Here is a 17,456-nt window from a genome sequence, read left to right on the forward strand (position 1 = left end):
TGGATTTAGGCTGACAATTTTTCCTGGTAAAACAAAAATTGGCACAGCTTTTATTTTTGTCTGGAAATTATAATTCAATAAAAAAGTTTTGTAATCAACAAAAAATGTCAATTTAATGAAATATTTTCCTGACCTTGCTGTATTATGCACCACTGTTCAGTTGCATAAGTAGTTATGAATGTCTATAAATATTCAGGGAACTAGTTTGATTGAACTAGGTAATCTTTATACCAACGCGATGCAAAACTTGACAATGAAAAACAGCTTTACTAGATATAATTCTCCCCAAAAATGTTGATACTAATCAATTAGACATACTAGGGTTCATGGCCGATGCATGTCAACAAACCAAATTCATATTGTTTCATATAGGTGGATTATTAGCTTAAGAAAATTAATAATTTCAAATACCTGAGTAAATATTTTTAATTGGCATAAACACAGCCTTTTAAACTCCTAAGTCCCCTGAGTTGTGGCATCTATATCATTGAGGTTTGTTGTTGACTCCTGGCTACAATATTTGGTAACCTTACTTTATGCGTGTGTGTGTGTGTGTGTGTGTGTGTGTGTGTGTGTGTGTGTGTGTGTGTGTGTGTGTGTGTGTGTGTGTGTGTGTGTGTGTGTGTGTGTGTGTGTGTGTGTGTGTGTCCTAACTTTGTGTGTGTGTGTATTGCCACATCACAGATGGGCTACTATTCCGAGCAGCGTGTTTGACCCTGACTCACCACCATGTGGTCATCAAACATAATGACTCCCACAGAGCCTGAAACTGGCCTAGAGTCCATGCTGACACACACACACACACACACACACACCCCAACAGATTATCTTGAAGGCTTTATGTTGCAAGTAGTACTTGGATAGCGTAAATGACAACATAGGTTGCTTGATAAGATTTTCACACAAGCAGGACTTCCAGTTCACAAACTCTCTTAAGTGTTATGGATATCATGTAGTGTTTTACTACAGATGCTTGCACTCAATTTATGGAGTGATTTGCGTTTCGGATGACTTAAATGTTGTCTAAATTAATTTAGGGAGTTTAATAGGGAGTTTTGACATGATGTGATCCACTTTAATATTATTTACACGAGCCAGTCTTGTGGAATCTTCTGGAGTGCATTTGTAAACTGCACAGCTGTTTACAAAAAAATGACGGATGCATGTTGTGTCTTTCCTTGAGACTCCTGAAGTCCTGATCCGTATTTTAAGGTCACTGGAGGACATGGGCGCACATGGAAGGGTTCTGTGTGTATATGTGTTTACGTGTTGCCGTGGGTGTGTGTGTTATGTAAAGTGCATCCCGAGTCTTTGTACGGGTTCCAAACCATTGTAACCATATTGGTAGCCAAAAGAACATCTAAATCCAGAGTTACCAGAACGGCATGCCACAGAACAGCTCAAATATGTCTTCCGCGCTGGCTCTGGGGCCGCCTCTCCCAATCCCAAACTGTTCTCGTTTTTCATTTCGATCTGTTCCCTCTCATTTCTATCGAGACAGTTCATCAACATGCTCAATCAACATTGGAAGACTTCAAATTGCGACATTATTATCATATTCATAATAAACAACTGTAAAATATGAATAATGCAAACGAGGTGTGATCATCCGGTTCGTACTAAAATGGATCCAGCAGTCCTGTGATATAGCAGAACTTGTAGGTTGTGACGGCAAAGAGCCTGGGCCGGAAACCAAAAACCTCAAGGGGCAAATTTACGCCTTGTTTCATGTTTCGCAGCAGAGATTTGTACCGAAGAAAACTCATTTGAGCGAGCGGTTGAAGCTTTCAGAATGGGATTTCTACTGTGGCCAATTGAATTAAGTTGAAGTCAATGAACTTGTATTCGTATAGCCCCTATCAAAGGCACAGCCTCCAAGGGCTTAACCGGCCATACTTTATGACAACCCCCTGACCTTAGCACCCCAGAGGGCAAGAAAAATCTCCCTCAGTCAACATTTACTGACACTTTTTTTACAGTTTATCACTGACGGCAGAGTTTGCGTTTTCCAATTGCGTGCTTTCAGATTCCCACCTCCGGCAACATGATTGGTCGAAACAAATAATAAATAATGTTTTCTTGTTGCGTTCCAGGGCAGAATGTGTCCGCCTCACCAGAGATACCACACAGTAGCACACCGCCTCTAATCCGGTGAGATTGAGAAACAACGGAAAGGAAAGTTGTTGTTCAGATCCATGGCTTCTGTGAAGGATGGATTGTGTTTCCTCGCACAGTGACGAGGATGAGGAGATGATGATGGTGGTGTCACCTAGGCTACAAGAAGAAGGCATTCTGTCAGGCGCCTGCGAAACAGCCTGTGTGTGTGATGCATCCTGTGTTTGTGGGTGTGTGTACGTCCGTGAATGCATGCATGCGCATTTGTGTGTGAGTTGGTGTGTGTCATTTTCTATGCGTCAGGGGTGAAGGGGGCAAAGGGGCAGGTTTTAAGGTCAGAAGCGACGTTTCTTTTTTTGCTCTTATCCAGACACACACACACACACACCTACACCTACACCCACACCCACACCTACAGATACACACACCTACACACTTGCCCCAGCCCAATGGATGACTTCTTGACCTATCAACTCCTAGGGTGTTATCAACGGCGTGTTAGAAGGGCCTAGTGAACCCTGTCTGGTATATCTAACAGCCAGTATGGAAAATGGCACAGGCCTCTCTTCTGCAGGGTCACAGTGGTGTTGTGTCCTGAGCCCACCCACTGCTATCTGTCCGGAAGGGTCGTTCGAGTGCGCTTTTACTTTGACTGCAGCGCTAACTGAGACACCTCCCTATAGGTGGAGGGGACTGGCTCCCTTCACAACCACCACGAGTCTCCTCCACCCAACTGGTTAATCACAGTGTCATTATAGGTGGGCACTGCCTACAGACCCATACTAAAACGGGATCAGCTACACCTGTTTGACTATTAAACCTCTGTGCCTATAGAGCAACTATATTTGTTCAGACCTATATAATCAGGCTGAGAGAAGGTTAGGAATTGTTACTTTTCCGATGTATCGTACTGCAATTTCCGACAAAGTGCATAAATGTTTTTTGAGGAAAGCAAAGCAATATCTGAAACGTGTAACTGAAACGGATATCCCTTAATCAAAAGTCTCTTCTTCTTTCACCTGACTAAACCCATGTAACTCAAACTGATCTCTCCAAAGCCTTATCTCACAAATCAGACTAAATTAGTTCCTAAAGTCTGATGGCAGACAAGCACAAATCTCTGCGTTTCACTTATCACTTCTTTCATTTCAATTAGTTTAGCCAAATTTTGATACTGGGGTTGGGGGGGAGGGGTTGTAGCTGCCTGATACATAATGAATCACTACTGGAAACAAACTGACCGGCAGTACCACAAAAGACAAAAGAGTAGGCCTAATGACTGATCATTAACCTCAGATTTGCAAAATGACTGGTGATTAAAACGTCAGGATTAAAACCGTCTTCTGAAACCTCCATCTTGCACTCGCGAATGAATTTCTCTACGAAAGAAAATCTCTGCAGCAAAAACCGGAAACGCTGCGTAACTCCGCCCGTTCACACATTCTGGTTTCTGTCCAGTTGGAGTAAAGAAGTTTATCCCCAGAAGTTTCCCCACAGTATAGTTGAAGCATGCTCTAAAAAGTCCAGTCCAAAATATGCACATATACGCCTGAGAACGCGGTAACCAAGGTACAAACGAAGGGTTAATTTTCGAAATCTGTGATATTCTTCAGAAGCCTTAATGAACGTTGTGGGTTCCTGGTGTCACTGTGTGCCAGAAAGCTTCTTAAGACATCTGCGCTAACTGAGGCGACAGGAAAAGCTGCTGCTCAGTGACAGACCGAGGGAAAGTGATCTATTAAACCTCCACAGAAATGCAAATGCTCTGCATAAGCTGGAGAAATTGTCAAGTAGTTGTAGTAGAAGTAGGCCTAGAGAGGTAGTGTAGGCCTAATTAGTAGTAGTAGTAGCCTATTACTAGTAGTAGTATAGCTAGAAGTAATAGGCTAGTATAGGTAGAAGTAGTAGTAACAGTATAGCACGCAGTAGTAGTGGATAGTGATGTGATGTGGAAAAAAATACATTGATAGAAATAACAACAACCAACAACCTATTCACGATCTTCCACTTATTAAACCAAAATAACAAAACATCCACAGCGTCATTGTATCTCTCGACAGTGGAGTGGCTGGTGGCGCAATCCCGCGTCCGGCCCGACGGCTATGGCAGTCTTGTGCTGCTCGTGACTGAGTCTGCACGGTCGCGTTTTGACCACAATGACGCAATCAGTGTCGTATTTTGGACGGCGCTAAGGTCATCCCACCTGTGTCCAACCGTAGACAACACAATGTATAAAGTTAATGAAGCATACTTTCTTCCTTTTTTTCAAACAATATTTAACAACACTACTATTACTACTACTACTATTACTCTATCATCATTATTATTATGATTGTTTAGATCAAACAATAGGCTATATATAACAAAGGTTATTCTACAATATTTGATATATCTGGGGCTATAAGGTTTAAGGTAAAAAATATATATATATTGAGTTAAATATAATAAAACGGATTCGTTTGTCTCAATCTTACTCTGTTTACCCCAAAACCACCACGTTTCCACGGCATGTTTTGGACATAAGAGAGGGGAGGAAGCGCCCGGGGGGGGCGGGGTGCGAAGGAGGAGGAGGAGGACTCTCGGGTGGGTGCGTGTGTTGATGTGTGTGTTGTGGGAGAGGAGGGAGTCGGTAGTGGGGCGGGCTGCGGGGGGTCTCTACACGAGGGCGTGGCTACATGGCATGAGGGGGAGGAGCTGCCTGCTGCGCGTTGGTTGTGTGGTGTGTGTGTGTGTGTGTGTGTGCGTGTCCTCCCCGGTGGATGAGATGAGCCGTCTGAGGTCTTCACCACTACTTCGTCTTCCGCCTGCTCTCCACTTGGGGACCTTGGACCACCGTGGCCTGAGGGACGGGACACAGAACGACCGGCGACGTGTAGCGCGTCTCATTCAGTCCTATCTTTAGGTTCCCCCCACCCAACCACCACGCCTCTCTCCATGTACCGCTCTCACTGATCCTGCGTGGAAGGTGAGTGGGCTTTGTAACGTGATTATTACTGTTTTATGTGTTCCAAAGTAAGGTGGGGCGTATTCAAGTGTAGTGTAGTCATCGACCTCGCACACAACATCACATTCACCCGTTCACTGCGCGTGAATGTGGTGTTGTGATGACAACGCTGGTCCACGGGCGAACACGTGTGTGTGCGCACTGCGCGTAACAGCGCCTGTTGGGGGTTCAACCACGCCAGTCTTCTCTGTCAGCGCACACGGGGGATTATAGTGGAAGTGAGAACAAGTTTTGAGGTTTGATGTTGCTTTTTGGACCTTAACGGGACACTTGTACTGCACGGCTTCCGCGATGGACCCAGCTTGTCCCGTGTGTGTGTGTGTGTGTTTTCTGATAAGCCCATCGTGCGTTTCTTTCTACGCACCTTTCCTTATATAGCGTTTTTATTCAAGTCGCACTTGAGTAACGCCCTGCACCCCCCAACCGCATGCACAGTGTGATCGTGTTATACAACTACCCTTTACTGGACTGAACTTTTTTTGTGCGTAATAATATCATTATAAGACACGTTTCCATGCTCTGTGCTGAGCAGCCTGCACCCCCATTCTGTGAGTTTCACCGGTCTCGGCTCGTCTTATCCCTCTGGCAGCGTTTGCTTTGGGGGTGGGGACAGAAAATGGGAGAGAGAGAGAAGGAGAGAGAGTGCAGGACAGAGTGAGAGAGAGAGAGGCGTTTTCCCAGGCCTACTTGTTTGGCCTACGAAGTCATGCTGCAGGTATTACGCTGCACTTAGCACTGACAAATGACAGAATCAGTATATATATTTAAGGCTTATTGATGTCTTTCTTGGGCCTATATGGTTCACTGGCTTCAAAACATAATGTCATTCTGTATTATTGTTTCGATTTACCATTTGAATTGTAGCTAGTGAAGAAGTACAAATTATAAATGTTAGGCCAACGTTTGGTTAGCCTGGGAACCAGATAGGCAAGCTCATGCTTGATATCAGACTAATATTATGTAACAATCATCCTGAAACACAAATCTTTCTGTAGAGTGATGCAATAGCCGACTCCATCGACTCTGATGTACACTTTGAAACAGTCCCCTGGGACGCCCCCCGTGAGTTATGTGGATAGTTGCTTTGCTTTTTAATGGTATCACTCAACCTCTGTATAATGGCTCGAAGTAGAACGGTATATTTTAAAGAGTAGACACTTTGACTTTGGCTTCTTAGTGCTGCGTTTTGTGTGTTTTTTTGTGATTTAGGAAGAATTTTCCAAATGCCATGTACCAATTCCTTTAATAATGCTGCGATTCCTCTTGGTGTTTGAATCCATACGTTTGCTATCTAGGCCTCTGAAGTATTGAGAGGATGGCTGAAACATTATATTTCAGTATATCGTTTTTGTCTGGGACATGCAAGTAAATTGCTGTGTTCCTGCATAGCTGCGTTATCACACTACAAGGTTGTGTCTGTGCGTTGTGTTATCAATGCAATATACCTAAATTCTTTGGCATGGAATCCGTGGCATGAAATCCACCTCAAATAACCAATTAAATGTTTCTAAGAAGCAAACTCTCAAGGACACCGGGGAAGGGTTAGACACTTTCCAGTCATCAATCACTCTCCCTCTAACGAGCCTCACCCCACACACCATTATAATCCTCATGTATAATTTCGTTGTCACATCAACCCCTCGTGATGGGAGCCATCAACCCCAAACTACCACCTTGCTGTGTCAAGTGCATGCTCAATGTGAACAGGCAGGACGGGACATGACAGGGGCCCAATAGCCGCCCTACAGGGGCCCCACGGGGCCCCACGGGGCTGCCAACAACAACGGCACAGAAAGCAGAAGAGAAGCTGCTGCGTTAAACGCGTGGCACGAACCGTAAAGGCTCAGGGCTTGTTCACACTACCTCCTTCCGTCGACGGATCTCATTGACTTTGCATGGGGCGCTCGGGAAATGCATTGTGGGTAGCGGCGGATCCGTCGGCCAATCAGATCGCGGTTATGCAAATGCACTCCACGCGTTCCGAAAGTTCTAAACTTGTAGCAAGGGCTGTGATTGGTCAGCTCACTAATACCTGACACAAAACCGAAACAGGTTCACGACTGCGTCAAAGCGTCTGCGTGGTCATTGCGCTGCGTCGACTTGGAAGCAACTGAGCCAGGATTCAGTCGCCGACCCGCTACCCCGCTGACCCCTCAATCAGAGAATCTGTGCGTCACCGACACGGCAGCGATCATAGAATGTAGCGCCTCGGCCCGCCCTGTTCCGTCGAGATGCCTGCGTCCGTCTCCCGCTCTATCGTCGCTGCGCCGTTTGAGATCATCACCGTCGCCGGGCATTGCAATCGCTACTAGTGGTGGATTCAATGATTCGTTTCCGTGACCCAGTTCGCGTGATTCAGTTCGCCACGAGGAGTCGTTCGCGAATCGTTCGTTCGTTCGTTCGTTCGTTCGTTCGTTCGTTCGTTCGTTCAGTCGAGTTTCCGGTAGCACTAACTCCACTGAGTCTGACTGACTCAGCTGAGAACCGTGCAATGGGGTCCATTCCATGATGCGATTTACCGCTACCGGAAACCAGGCTGAACGAACTTACGATTCGTGAACGACTTCTCCAAGTTCAGTTGAGTTTCCGGTGAATCGATTCACCGGAAACTCGACTGAACTTGGAGGAGTCGTTCGCGATTCAGCCTAGTTTCCGGTAACGGTGAATCGCATCATGGAATGCACGCCATTGCACGGTTCTCAGTTGAGTCAGTCAGACTCAGTGGAGTTAGTGCTACCGGAAACTCGTTCGTTCGTTCAGTCAAGTTTCCGGTGAATCGAATGGGGAACGAGACGACCGAACGAACGAGAGAGACGAACCGGTTCAGTTCGTTCGTCCTAAAGACTCGGTCATTCGAACCGGTTCACGAACGAACGAGCCAACACTAATCGCTACATGGATTAGGTCGGCATTGGCATGCATTTCGCATCGCAGTTCCTTCCCCCTTCGTCGTGGTGCCGTGATGTGTTTCCTGTTGGCTGCTCAGCTCGGTTGTAGAACGTGTAAGCTAGCTCAAGCTTTAACCTTGGGGTCATGTAGGTGGTTGGGTTGTGCGTACAGGGCCAAAGTTGTCCCAGCTGCTGGTAGTGATAGTGGAGATACTGGAGCAGCCATCTGTGTTGCTCGTGGACACACAGCATTCCTTTGAGCCTTGCGTCAGCCACCAGTCATGCCACTGGTAATGCTTGGCCCCGTGCACTGTCGGCCAAACCCGACAGCGTTAACCCTCGCCTGCCGCTGATAGCCTGCACTTTGCATTCATGTGTCGGCTGACTCCTCACCTGGCCTGAACAAGGTTGACATCGTCTATATGCTCAAGCGAAGTTAGGCCCAGATGAAAGGTAAACCAAGCAGCTTCATGCCACTGGAATAGTTAGTTGGCGCATTTCTTTCCTTGCTTCATTCAAGAGAGTCAAAATTGTGTTTTTCAACGCATGAATGTTGTTTTAAATACACGTCAACAGAGTATATGCATGTTCACTCCTAGTCATTGAATATTATTTCTGTGGATAAAGAAATTGTATAACATCCTATTCAACTATTTAGATTGTACTAGGTGTATTTAAAGCAGAACTAAAGAGTATCAATGCACTCAAATCAAATGTTTTGCTGAGCACGATCTCAGAACCACCAATTTATATTTCTGACAGTTAAAAAAATGTTGCAAAAATGTTATTTAGATACTCTGATCCATCTGTCATGGTTTTATGTCCTGCATTATAAAGCCATAATTCATAACAACCTGGCCATGTTCATGTCTTGGAAACGTTTGCCAAAAAGGGAGGACAGGCAAAAACAAGAACTGTGTCGAGCCGTCACAATTTGGAGGTTTCTCTTCTAGGAACCGTGTTATTCTCCTTAGAAAAAAAAAAAAATCATACGGTAAATACAGGCGTGTAGCGACCCGAATTCCCACCGCCTCGTACATGTGACCCGCGTGTGATGCAATTCTTGTTTGTACGGTAGATTGAGTCTCTCAATGTCTGGCACTGGGCCAAGTGTGGCTGCAGAAAAAAATGAAAATATGTAAAAAAGATAATAAACCTTAACGGACATGCGAGAGGCAGGACCGTTGCCTTAGATAAGCAGGAAGCTCAACGGCTGGGGCGGTAGGCGTGTCTGGGTACACAATAGGCGTTAGGAAAGTTATGAAACACACTGTTTTGGGCGTCACCCAAACGCCCAAACCTATATGGGCGTTTGGGTGACAGTCTTCAAAAAGTCTGGTTGCATGCTCATGTAATAAAAATGTCAAGAAGTTGACAATGGCCTAAAAAATATCAAATAATTGATAAGAAAAAAGAAGAAACGGATGTTTGCCATATTATTCAAAACCAGAACATTGTTTTGTTTGTTGTGATATCCGGGCCACCGTTCTTATTCAATTTAAGGGCTGCACGGTGTAATTATTGCATTTCTTGAAACCATACAAAAGTAACATTTAGGGATGTACGTGATTGAGAGAAACAAGAGTGACAAAGGCTGTGGGATTTGGTAGAACCTCTCCCCCTGCTCTCTCATGGACAGGCTTCAGGTTCAGATGATATTCATGTGTATAGCAGAAAGGGGATAAAGTAGTTTTGCAGATAGGAGAGAAGAGATAGGCCCACTTGGAAGAGGTTGTCAAATGAAATAAAAGCAAAGAGACAAACACAGTTGAACGTGGATGGACTCGTATCCTCTGCAGATGAACGGGCTGAAAAGGCAGAGACGACGGGAGGGATCACCTCGTTACCTCGGGCTAACTCGATGAGGAAGGCTACCGAATAGAGCCATTGAATGAATTAAGAATTAAGTCCAGAAGAAACTTGACCGAGGCTTTTTCTTGGTACTCCCAAGACCAGCTTGTGAATGCTCTATTCATTCATCCATTCATTTAAGATCATTGCAACAAAAACGCACTGTTCTCTTCCAGATCTGTCAAGTAGAGAAAAACAATCAGTTTGGGAAGAAATGTTCGGGGAAAAGTCTAGAATTTAAATTTGGGAAAAGGGCAACACTCTGGAGTGGAACCCTGCCCTGAATACAAATACAAAGGCCCCCCTCCCTCCAAGAAAAACATGAAAAACGTATCCCTCATATCACATCTTGATCCGGTCTCTCCACCTGCCCCGTGCCCTCCCCATCTGTCTCTCCCTGTCTCCTTCTCATTCCCTCAATCTCAATTTGCGATCCTAAGTTCTGTCTCTTCGTGTCGGTCTTTCCCCGCTCCTGCTGGGATCAGCGATGTCAGATCGAACCACAGCGTGGCGAGTAGGTTCTGGTGGATGTACCCAAACAGAGAAGAAAGAGGGGCCTTTCTGTTCTCCGCAGAAATGTTTGGCCGGGCGAGAGAAATGTCAGAACAATACAGGCCTTTTATTCTGCCCCGGAATTTCAGCATTGTCTCACATCGTGCTTTTTTTATACATTCATAACCCTTCTTTATCTTCTCTCCAAAAGAGATTTAAAACTAAGCAGTACACCAACCCAAACCCAAAGTAAAACACACATATTTGACATTTCCCATTCAATCAAATTCAAAACCACAACCAAAGAAATCACACTGGTGTATCATGGATTATCAGCCCAAAGTAGGCAGAACGGGCACAACAAAGTGGTTTTGACATTGACAATTCATATTGGCTCTGTTTAGTGTAGCCAGGAGAGAGGGGTATGATGGTTTTATCACCAGACCAGTATTGTCCTATGAGATCGGAGGCCCATCCCTCTAAACAAAGCCCCCCCCACCCCTCCCTCTACCACCCGTGGTGGTCAACTGTTGATCAAGCGCCACGGCAGCCAATCAAAAGGCCCTGGGTCGTTTATCTTGCCCGTTGCGTAAGAGAAGTTCTCAAGCAGCCACCAATGAAATCCTCATCCAATTAGGCACTGGCCACGTTTCCAAAGAGGGGCTTTCTCTGGGAGACTGCTGCCATTCAGCCTCCCCTCCCCACCCTGTCGCCCCCCCCCCCCCCCCCCCCCCCCTCACCCCCTGCCCCGGTGGGACACCAGGCCCTCTCTTACAGCCCCCCCCCCCCGCTCCCGCTCTACGCTGTTGATCGTGAAGAAAGCAGGCTGACAATTAATGAATAATCAACATGTGTGACAGAGAGACGTATCCAGTGAACAGTGACCAGACCACAATCTAATCAGAGGACAGAGATGCTCTGTCTCTCTCTCCCTCTCGCTCTCTCTCTCCCTCTCGTCATCTCTCTTGTGATCCATCTCTAGTCATCTCTCTCTCTCTCTCTCTCTCTCTCTCTCTAGTCATCCCTCTCTCTCTCACTTTCTCTCTCGCCATCTCTCTCTCTCTCTCTCTCTCTCCCTCTCTTTCTCTGTCTCTCTCTGGTCATCTCTCTCTCTATAGTCATCTCTCTCTCTCTCTGGTCATCCCTCTCTTCATCTCTCTATTCATGTCTCTCTCTCTCCCTCTCTGTCTCTGTCTCTCTCTATTCATCTCTCTCTCTATTTAGTCATCTCTCTCTCTAATCATCTCTCTCTCTCTCTCTCTCTCTCTCTCTCTAGTCATCTTCCTCTCTTTCTCTCTCTAGACATCTCTCTCTCTAGTCATCCCTCTCTCTCTCTCACTCTCTCTCTAGCCATCTCTCTCTCCCTCTCTTTCTCTGTCTCTCTATGGTCATCTCTCTCTCTCTATAGTCATCTCTCTCTCTCTCTCTCTGTCATCCCTCTCTCTGGTCATCCCCCCGTCATCTCTCTATTCATGTCTCTCTCCCTCTCTGTCTCTGTCTCTCTCTCTATTCATCTCTCTCTCTATATTTATTCATCTCTCTCTCTCTAGTCATCTTTCTCTCTCTCTCTCTCTCTCTCTCTCTCTCTCTCTCTCTCTCTCTCTTCTCTCCTCTCTCTCTCGTCACCTCTCTCTAGTCTCTCACTCTCATCATCTCTCTCTCCTCTCTCTCTCTCGTCTCTCTCTCTTCTGTTCTATGTAGTGGTGGTAGTCGTCAAAACAATGCTGCAGCCATGCACAGTAATGCATGATCATGCACACAGACGCATGAATGCACAAACACAAACGGAGGCACGCACTAACGCACCACTAACATGTCTCTAAGAGCACCGCGAGACAGCTCCGTCGCAGAATGTTCCTGCCAGTCACAGTTGGTGTTGTTGCACGTTTAGTTACATTGTTAAGTGAAGTTGTTTTACAGCACAACTGGAACAGCCACCTCATTATATACTCTGGCATGGTGACAGAGAGCTGTCACACGCTAACCCCCTTTGTCTGCTTCTGTCTTTATCAGTTCCCAGTGAGCCCCGACAGCTCCGAATCAGACATCTCATAAAAACATTGGTGCTGCTGATGTTGTTGTCAAAATGAATCCACCACCTGCGTGTTTAAAAATAGAGCGAGCGTCTCCGCCGTTGACTCACCGGGAGCGGGTTCGCGAAGAGGAGCAGGGAATGGGAAGGGAGACCAGACTCCCCCCCCCCTCTTCCCCCATCCACAGTATACATATATAAGGCAGCCCGCTGGTGTGGCTTTGTAACTTCATCACTCCCCCCCGCTGCGCTAAATACCCTCGTTCAAAGGCATAGGGTGAACGTACAGTGCAATTATTGACCCCCCCCCCTCTGGCCGCCTGCTTAAGAGGGGGTGAACCGCCTGTTGAGGAGGGGGTGAACCGTGGTCGCCTCCCTCACTTCAGTGGGTTGGATGCGTGCCATCTTTGGAATTAAGACGTTGTCTGAGCTTTGGAGTGTGGGGGGGGGGACTGGGAGGAGTGGGAGGGGACGGGTGGGGGTCTGGGTGTTTCACCAGAGGGACAGCTTTTGAGGGGGATAGCAGTGTGTGGAAGACACACAGAGAAGGGGTGTGTATGTATATACTAGGGGATATATACGAGGGGAAAATGACATTAACGGAAAAAATACGGTGGGAAAGATGGGAATTCAAAAATACGCATTCAATTTCTCTGTCTTTATTACTCCGACATGCTGGTCTCTTAGTGCACCAGTGCTCTCCTTTCCTCCCCTTTCTCTCTCTCTCCATCACTCCCCCTCTGGGAGCCATGGTAGCTTTAACCTCAGGCCCGTTTGACACGTCTTCCTACTGGAGCCAGCGGCTAACAGGCGTCTGTCTTTACCTGACGGAGGAGGAAGTAGGAAGCAAAGCTAAGCAGAACGAGGGGAAGATGTATCTGTTGAAACAAAAGGGATTGGATTGCCAGCACACACAATCAGGGATTTCCCGTGCTCAGGAGTAAGTGGGACTCGTGTGGGAGTGTACACTCAAACACACACACTTACACACACACACACACACACACACACACACACACACACACACACACACACACACACACACACACACACACCCACTCATGCACAAGCAGAGACACACATGCACACCCCTACATATGCAAATGCAGAAACCAATACACACACACACACACAAACACAGAGTATTTGTGTTCCTTTCTCTGTTTTTTTCCGTTCACATTGACTATTGAAGTTTAATATAATACCCAATTAGATTTCATATCCTCATTTACTTACCTTAAATTGTTAATATCAAAGATTACTATGATAATATCAAAGAGAACTAAGGTTGTTTTGGATTCATTCAGGGACCCGTTTCATTAGAATATATACATGCATCATTCTTTTACAAATTTTCTTCCCACAGTGCTGGACAGAACAGCTAAATGCTAGAAGCCTTGCTTCCAAGCTGGTTTGCAGAAGGGCTTCCTCTGTTAAACTCACTTCGTATAAGGACTCTAGCTGTGTCTGTTTTTGAAATGTGAAAATCATAAAACACTATTTTGCGACTGTACCCGCACAGATGTCTGTTTTGTGTTTCCTTGTAGAGTGAGAAAAGATATTAACAGCAATATGATAATTTATTCAGTGACATGCTGGCATTGTAATATCAAACCGTTTCAATGTGTGATTTGTTTAAGGTATAATTAGCATTCCAAAAGGTTGTTGGGACACTGGGGAAAGATATAACAATAACATAAGTTGTTGAGTACAAAGCTGTGGAGCAGAAGAACATTGTAAGCAAGTTAGGATGTTTTGCTGCGCAAGTAACCTGATTGCAAGCAAGTTAGCACACGGAGGCTGCAAGTCAATTTTAAAAGACCGTAGCTCCAACTGTGAAAAACTAAGCGGCGACCAGGCAGGATTTAATACATGCAAAAGACCATTTCTGCTGTACTCCTACTGATGTGTCTGCATCACTGCATATTCTGGTCTTATGCACGATGTGTGTTCCCTGTATGGTTTAGAGTTACTGCCACCACCACATGATGAGACACTTTAGAAATATGCGAGTCTCCGGTGTTTTTATCTGACACCTCATTTTTATTTGTAAAAGCCGGGTCTCCCTAGCGGTTGAATGCTGGGTACACGCAAATTAGCAGATTTTGTGCCCAATTTCCCTCAACCGACTGGTCAGCAAAGCCCAGATTTGTTGATGATTCTACTGATATTTTTTTGGCAGATTATGCTGTGATGTGAGGTATGTTTTCACCGATCAGTGCCTCACCAATTCGAAGTCTAAAAATGTAAACGTTTTCCGGAAAATAAGATTAAAAAAGCTAGCATAGCTAGTTCCTCCTGACCATCGTCCTACATGTTCGTTTACACTAAAGTCCCCCCACTAAAGTTTTGATCCCGAGAGATTTCCGGTTTTGAAAATCAGGACTGGGTTGTTGTGGTTTGGAATCTGTCAATGTGTGGTTGTGTGCTGTGTTGGCAGAATCGTTTCCTTCCCCGCACTCAACAATCAAAACAGTTAAATTGATCATAATCCATCATTAAGTCTGTGGTCTCTCAGGTTTCTAAATTGGATCAATCGCCTCGTCTGCATCCGGCATACGTCTCAGACCATCCACCTTTGCTTCCACCCCGGGCCGATCCATACCCCCCCACCCCACCCCAATCAGGCTTTACTTTAAATAGCTTGCTTTTCCCCAATCCTTTGGGCGGACCTTTGATCCGACTGCGGCGTTGATCACCTGGACATGTTAAAGCTGGCCCCTCAACGTGCGGCTTAACCCCAGGCTAGCCGGTTAACCCTGGCGGCCTCGGGCTCCGCCCCCCCCCCCCCCCCCCCCCCCCCCAACCTCTTACCCCCATTTACTGTTTACCTCTTTCTGCTGGGCTGTAGTGTTTGTTGGTCTGGGGAAGGCGGTGCTGTAATGGTTAAGTGAATTGGACTGTTGTTGTGACAGTCGTGGAGGTTTTAGGAGAACGGACACTTTGGGTTCCATATGGAAAGCGTTGGAGGGCCTTTTGCGACCGATATAAAACTGCACTCTGGATAATGATTTATTTAGCTGTTAGTAGCAGACTTCTTGAGTTCTACAGAGAAAGTCCCCCGTTTGAGGACATTGTACATTTTAGACAACAAAAGATATGTTTTTACCAGAACTTCAAGGGACCCAAATGGATTTGCTTTCAACCGAATAAGGTTATATTGGGGTTTACCTTCCCTCTAAGACGAGAAGTTTTGCAGGTGTTGTGTATCCCAAAATTACCTACTTAACTGTTTTATTTCCTTGTTCTTGTTCTTATTGTTATGTTGCATCCTTGGCACCCTTCCACCCTGAAATCCCCTGCTGTCTGCACAGCGTGGGTTTGACACAAGTTGTTGAGACGTTTTTGATCGAAAGCCTCGCTCCATCAGTTTGCCTTCGAGGTGACTTTTGAGAAGTCGAGATGGTGATATAAGTGGCTTGCTGCAGATCTCAGGTGGATTGATGCAGATCAGATGGGGATCTTGCGTCACAGGAGCTGATGCTGATGCTGCAACCACATTTCAAGAGAGTAGGTTGGGTGGGTTTAGCCTCGTGAGACCATCCAGATATTCACGTTTGCGATCACAGAAGGTGAACACAAACCAACAAACCAGATTTGGGACGAAGAGCCTGTTTGTGTGGGACAATGTTCTGGATAATATACTGATGCTGGGAGGTAGTCTCACATTTTGATATAAACGTGTATCTAGGTTAAACAAGTCAGTTATTTGTGGTCGTTTCCAACGTATCCCCCCTAAATCTGCATCGCTTTTGACATTCGTGGTGACTAATGCCCCGGGGGGTGAATAGCGTAGCAGGCAGCCAAGACGATGACAGGTTCACCTGCGCCTCACCCACGTTTGGCAGAGTGATTGACACCAAACACAGCCCTGGCTGAGATGACAGCCTTCGCTGTCATTGGATAGCATTGGATAAAAGCCCGATTTTTTTAAAAAGCGTCTGTTAGACAGAGGTTTGACTTTTGAAAACTAGAGCCAATGAAAATGCGGGACATCAACGAAAAATGTGGTAGGCCTACACGGGACTACGGCTTGGCTGCAATACATTTCTTAAATTGGCAAATCTGATTGGACGAAATGCGATGTGCTATTCTGCGTACACGCGGATTTCCGTCAATAATGGAAAATCGTTCCATTTTAGATAAAAACTGTTGTGCTCCGTGGTTGGCTTTGCTTCCCAAACCGAAACTGCGAGCTGATTGTTCCTCGCATTTTGATTTTTTTAGAAAGGTGTTAACAGGATCCAGGGCCGACCGATCTGCAGAAGTAAACAGGTTATGAACTGTTGAGTTGGTCCCATGAGGCAAGTGTGCGGGGGAGGTGGTGGCGCACCATTAAGCATCGAACACATTCAGTGTTTCATGTCCACCCACTCATGTTCATCCCTGTGCAGACTTCAAGGCAAACCAAACTATAAAACAACTCATTTAAGGTTAAAGTCGGTTGTTGGTCACTTAAAGCTATGGTGGATCCTAGTCCAAATCTCAACAAAAGAATCAATAATAATAATAATAAAATAAATATGAGAAGTAAAAAAATCCCTCGATGGCATAACCGCCGGATATTGCTTGCGCTAACTGGTTACTGGCAGTTTCGGGCTACCAGGCAACATCTATCAAACCTCCTCACTCCACCCCGGGCCACGTTTGACTGAACCGTGTGGGCGTAAGTTGTGCAAGAGAAAGCAAAAGCCTCGACCGCAACATGGCCACACCCCAAAATTAAAACTAGCGTCTGCCAGAACTCAGCGAGAAGGCTTATTGTTTCTGTTGATAAGCAAAAAAGCTAGATTGATAGATAGATAAAAGTCCTGATGCGGTATCCTTACTACTGTGGCCACATCTCTGCCCCACCCCACAGCCCTATACATTAGCTGCATAGGGCATGGCCCCAGTTGGCCATATAGAAGGGCTAATAGTTTTAGTTTACTGTTCATGTGGAAGAAATCCAATCAAAGCACTCTGACCGGGATCAAATCCCCCCCCCCCACACATCCTTGAGTCGTATATGAGCTTTGGCCGAATTGGCTGGTATGGGTTAAGATGGTTGTGTGTGTGTGTGTGTGTGTGTGTG

The 17,456-nt window shown here is 45.9% G+C and overlaps 1 protein-coding gene across 1 annotated transcript in view; it reads left to right on the top strand.

Annotated features, from left to right (window-relative positions):
- The first annotated feature begins 4,851 nt into the window (after positions 1-4,851).
- The window catches only part of LOC130392234 (growth factor receptor-bound protein 10-like), a 70,157-nt gene continuing 57,552 nt past the window's right edge, over positions 4,852-17,456 (top strand). The window contains 1 exon segment of the mRNA XM_056602702.1: positions 4,852-5,080. The gene's annotated coding sequence lies outside the window, so the exon portion shown is untranslated.

The sequence above is a fragment of the Gadus chalcogrammus genome, chromosome 11 (genome assembly GCF_026213295.1).
Source record: "Gadus chalcogrammus isolate NIFS_2021 chromosome 11, NIFS_Gcha_1.0, whole genome shotgun sequence".
Classification (NCBI taxonomy): domain Eukaryota; kingdom Metazoa; phylum Chordata; class Actinopteri; order Gadiformes; family Gadidae; genus Gadus; species Gadus chalcogrammus.